The sequence below is a fragment of the Ostrinia furnacalis genome, unplaced genomic scaffold (assembly GCF_004193835.3).
Source record: "Ostrinia furnacalis isolate ACB-3 unplaced genomic scaffold, ASM419383v2 OfSCF2833, whole genome shotgun sequence".
NCBI lineage: Eukaryota > Metazoa > Arthropoda > Insecta > Lepidoptera > Crambidae > Ostrinia > Ostrinia furnacalis.
In genome coordinates, this window is record NW_021133072.1 from 361,534 (window position 1) to 367,305 (window position 5,772).

Genomic DNA, 5,772 nt, shown 5'->3' on the forward strand with positions numbered 1-5,772 from the left:
ACTCGAGATTATTCTGTAACATAGTTTCAAAAGGTAATATGTGCTCGCGATTCGTTGAAGGAATCAATTTGAAAACTGACGAACCTTTTCATTCCGTGACTGTACCTTAGTTACAGTCTTATTCTTTCTTTAGTTTTTTGACAAATTACAACACGCCGTTGCCCAAAACACCCTGTCGTATATTCAATCAGTATTGACTTGAAGTCACTAATTATTGTCGAAGCCACTATTAATTTATAAATAAATCGTATGAAATCCGAGCAAGATCATGGCTTATAAGAATTTATTGAGCAATAACTACCGACTCTACATTTTAGATAACGTCTTTTTGACTAACTTGAATCGTTTAAATGTAATTAAAAGTACCGACTCCAAAGGTTAAATAAAATATAGATCCGAACAGTATTGAAACCTGACAATTAATTAATTCATTTGGTAATCTAGGTAAATAATGATTTTACCTTTAAGGTACAAAATGTAACTGTCAATCTGTTCGAGATAAGTATTTTCAAACACTGCATTTAAATTATATTTAGACCTAAGTTCAATAGGAGAACAAGTTGTCTTGTCAATGCTGTCAAATTAATTTCAAAGCTCAATTTCATTATAATTAACGTATCAACTCGCTTTATATTCTCGCCCTACGGGTACCAAGTCGAGATATTCGTACCGGCTAAATAAATGACAAATTCCAATGAGATAGCTCAAAATTTATCGCTTACGCTTGTAACTGTTTATGCTTAATTATTTAATATAACAGTTAAGATGAAATTACCGGTTGATATAAATAAATAATGTAGCATGTGACGGTATTAGTGGTGTGTGTACACCAAGACTTGGCGGCGCGGGGCATCGACCGCGCGCCTGTCTCAAATATTCCAAGCATGCACAAATTAAACTGGTTTTTTTCTTCATATCACTTTATTACTTTTGCATAAAAACATTGTTGTCTAAACACCCCGCCTCGCTAACCGGCCCTGTGTTATGGCAGACCATTTCAATTTGCGTACAGGATGTAATGTGCTATTAGTAGTGTTCCTTGTACCTTGATTTTCTTGAAAACTTTAAAAAGGTTTATCAGCTGCTTACATTGTTTTCGCATCAACTTGAATACAATGAGTATAATAGAAAACCCTGGTACGTTTTTCAGGGCAAGTGCTCCAACAGCAAATTATACCAAATTAATAGGTTGTTTGAAAAAAGTATAATGTAGGGTTTATTTTTGTACTAAACATAGGTCACACTTCTGTAGATCTTAATTACAGTGTAATAGCAGTTAAGATGAAAAGACGGGTGTGTGACTATGTGTTTTGATTATACAGCCGAGCTTAAAGAAAATTAAAGCACATTATCGAGAAATAGGCATATCTTAAGTACCGCACATTATATCAGAGGCTGGAATCACTTACACAAACAATCTCTTCCCACCTGAGACTGAAAACTCGATCCGATTCATTCGCAACTTTTTGTCTCAAGGGAATGCGAGTCGTCAGACTTTGGTCTGGTCCGAGCGCCGCGCGGGGGGCCCACCGAGCCCTTTTGTTTTTATACCCGTGCAAGAATGCAAAACAATTATAATTCCCTCAGGGATAAGTCGCCGCTCCTTGGGAACCGAGCGCGAGTAATCGCGAACGATTCGCGTATCTTCTTGTATCTCATTCGACTTGCGGTTTTAAAAATACAACCCCTTAATTGGATTACAGTGCACCACTTCGGGACCCGCTAAGGGCCTGCTGATGAGACGTAATAAGCTGGCGTTAGATAAACAGGGAGTGGTCTATGCGGGAGGCTCGTGAGAGGCGAGGCGGGCGGTCACTCACAGGCACCGACTCCGGCCAATCCATTTACGTTAATTACGCCGAGATGGGGATAAATCGGCGTCCAGCCGTCCACCGCCGAGTTACGACCGAGCCGACTATAAAATAAATTATACCCACTTCGTTCGCCTCCACTCAGTTTTTTGTTGCCGTCCACGGCGAGCGGAGAAAAAAAAACAAAGGCAAAATCTCGAGAGGACGAAATACGAGGCAAAGACAAAGCTTGAATTTATCTACTGATAATATAGACGTAGGGCGGGCGCGGCAGACGCGCGGCTGCCGGGTGGCCGGCCAAATTATACAGGCGGGCATTCCTGTGCCGGCAAAAACATGATATATAGTCGCCTTATGACGAAATATTTGAAATTTGGAGACCTGCCACACTTTAAATGGAATTTACTTTGAATATTATCTCTGACATTCTTTATCGACGACTTTATAGCTTTTGCGTTATGTAGGTATTCGGTCCGAAGACGACTTAAAGGTATAGGCAGATTGATTTAGATTTATTATGTTGTTTCACAGGATCGTAATTCTTAAAATCCAAATCAAGACAAGTATACAAAATGAGAACTGTGTAACCATGTGACGCAAAATAACTCGTTTTTAAGTTCGAACCTAAGAATTCTTCATCATACGTTAAGGCAAGTCAAGTCAAATCTATTAAAGAACTAAGGACACCTAGTTGAAATGGGGGTAGACTAGACATAAAAGATGGGCATTGGGCACTAATGGTTGTGGTACCGGACCTCATACTTTTAAGAAATCTCTGAGGAGCTAGGTAGAGCTTTTGCCTAGCAGTGTGGTCATGTAAGTATACATTCATAAACTTCTAGTATGGGAATGTAGCATCCGCACTGTCCATATCCCAGATAACTCTCTTCTTAATTATTATGAATGGGGAATAACGAGAACAATACAAATGGGAAAAGAAGTAAAAAGTTAATGTTGTTCGAGTCAAAGAAAATGAAAAAGCTTAATATCCACTTTGAAACCGATTTTACTGAAAAAAGATTTTGTTTCATCAGTTTTCCAAATGATCAAAAAGCTCAAAAATATCAGTATAAGTACTGTTTACTGTACTTAGCCGTGTAGAGACGATCGAGATTCTAGCGCTCGTATTCACAAACATTACTATGAGGTCTCATAGCGCGTGGACGCACAGGGTGACACACAAACCAATCACAGAGCTCTGTTCAATGCTGTGCGTTTGATTTGCTGCTTCACTTAAGCAAGCATCGTTTGTGAATACGGGCGTATATAATTTACAGAATATTTTTATTTTCATAACCAACCATAATTCAATTGGCATTTTTCTAAAACTACACTTCCATAGCACTCATCAATTAAGAGATCTAGTATTATTATTATCATAATACTAGAGAAAAATAATAATAATGAAACTCTTTCTTCGCTTATGATGAGGTGTATGTAATAGATACTTTACATAATGTGTTATGATTGCTTGTATGTTGAAGGTTCATTACCTATTTAAAAAATAATTGATTATATTGTAGCATATGAACACAACTAAAGCTTCGTAAGTGCCAGCCACTAAGATAGGCTTTTGTCATAAACCCCAATCCCACCAATAACATTTTCTTGTCAAAGGTTGCCATGAAGAGACCATATGGCTTTCAAAAAGTCATCAAATCTCATGTAGAGTCAAGCTTCTAACAATACACGCCTTGCTCTATACACCCTAACTTTACAAACTCTACATTTTAATTAGAAATGTGTGACGTGGTCGTTTTTCTGCACCTCTATTGCCGACTACGCTCTATTCACTGAAGGCTAAGACACATTTTCCGAAAAGAAACATGATTCCCTCCATGGATGGCACGGCTGATGTATTTGGCAGTTCCTGTCTGACACGCGGGTTGTGTCGTCTGATGTCAATTGTTCAATCTACAACCTACAAGACAGAAAAAAGCTGTATTTTGTAGTTTTTTCTATCAACATAAAGCTTCCAAAGATACTAGATACTAATTTTAAAAACAATCATCTTAAACACACGAGCTTTTTGGTTAAGTTTATTAACGTATACATGCCTTAATCAATTAGGCTCTCAGCTTCCTGCCATGTACACCAGTACGGTAGATGTCAACCGTTTATTCAGTGCATATACATTTTTATAAAACCCTTGGAATGTTAATGATGCCATGTAGTTAGGCACTTAATGGCAGATCAACATCGCTAAAGTGACATCTCGTCATCCCGCCGTCTCACTTAAAATATTTCATACTGGAATTTTCAATTATTTATTCATGCATGAAGTGTTGGGGACAATTAAAATTCCCTGAATTATACATTTCTATGACTATATAATTAAATGTAATTAAAATATTATCTCGTCTGCATCAAGACAATAATATTATTTAAATGATCATTGTGAAGTAGGTAAGTCAAATTCAAATTTTCAGGACACTTATACACGTCCCAATATACCTTGCCTACCACCACTTCGAGACAGTGCATACGCCCACAATGATCATTTCGCATCATGTTACGTAAAAATGTATTGAGCTATAGTTTGAATTGCTTTTATTATTTTTAAAATACGATTTGCAAGAGGGTGCATTGACATTTGGAAATAGGTATGTACCTTTCAAGACAATACCTACTTCACATAATGATCTATTGTCTTTTATTATGAGCTTTTATTTAACCTTAGCAGTCTTTTGTCCCAGGCACGTTTTGATTAACATGCGAATTGAAAGTCCAATTTAAAAGTAAGTTTAAAAATATGTTTCCTGAAAGTCCTGAAATTAACCCACTTCGCATACTCGATTGAGCTGAAAATATACTTACATAGATGAGATGCATATCCATGGAATATTGTGGTGGGGTGGTCTGATGATGAAGCTAAATCTAAGTAACCAATAGAATTTATTGTTAAATCCACTTATTTGTCTGCAGCGGTAGTAAATTCAGGCCTACCTTCAGACAACCGAGTTTTCATTAAAAATAGTATTTGTAAGAACCTACTTTCCTAAAATAAAACTAATGCCAAATGCCAGCCTTTGTCAATAAGAATTCAAATATTTAATAGAGCAAGGTTTACTAGGGATAAATTAACAACTTTGACTTTTGAGTTTATTATGGATTTTAATTATGTTCTCTATTTTTTACAGTTAGACATAACGTATCCCTTTATTGATCCGAAACAGTGGTAGAGTTGTTACAAAAGTTAATTTAGTGTTATAGTAGTAAAGTTAACGTTTTAAACAGAAAAGAAATAAGTTAAGTGCTCCTTTGAATAATTTTCATACACAGTATGAGAAAAGTTATCTGTAGTTTATGAAAGAGTGGAGCTTTTGTTCTCACAAGTTTACAAGGCAAAATGAATTTTCCTTTCGCTTAATATGCTCATGTGTTTCCCTACGTTTCCACTTTTTATCAAGGCTGCTTCTATTATAAAAAGCAGGAATAGATTTCAGTAAATAGGTGCCAGAAACACACTATATGTTTGGTCTGTTCAATTTGTATCTGTTCACAAAACAATACATCAACAGTCGGCCTTTTAAACATATTCGGTGATTAGGCGCCTAGCAACGGGCCTGATGTTTAGCCTGGAGTATTTTATGGCTCATTCATTCTGTTCAGTTACCGCCGACCTTACCCAAGGTTAGCTAACACGGTGACCCCGCTACACAACTAATGCACACGATATTTTGACTGGAAAGTATCCGGCAGGTTGAACGATAAGAATTTGTAGGCCTTTGCGGTTTGCAATGTTCATTAAGTAGGGTTTAATGACTTAGTAGCCTATTGTAGTCTAGGAGCTGTGACTACAGCTGATTAACTTTAAAGAATAAATTTGATTTTGCTTGTCTGCACAAAATATTGAATAGCTGAATAATGAAATTCTAAAAGTACCTACTTTAAATAAATATTCCAATAAATGAGTAACTTACATGACTGTGTTGTAAGGTGTTAAAGTAAAAGATGAAAC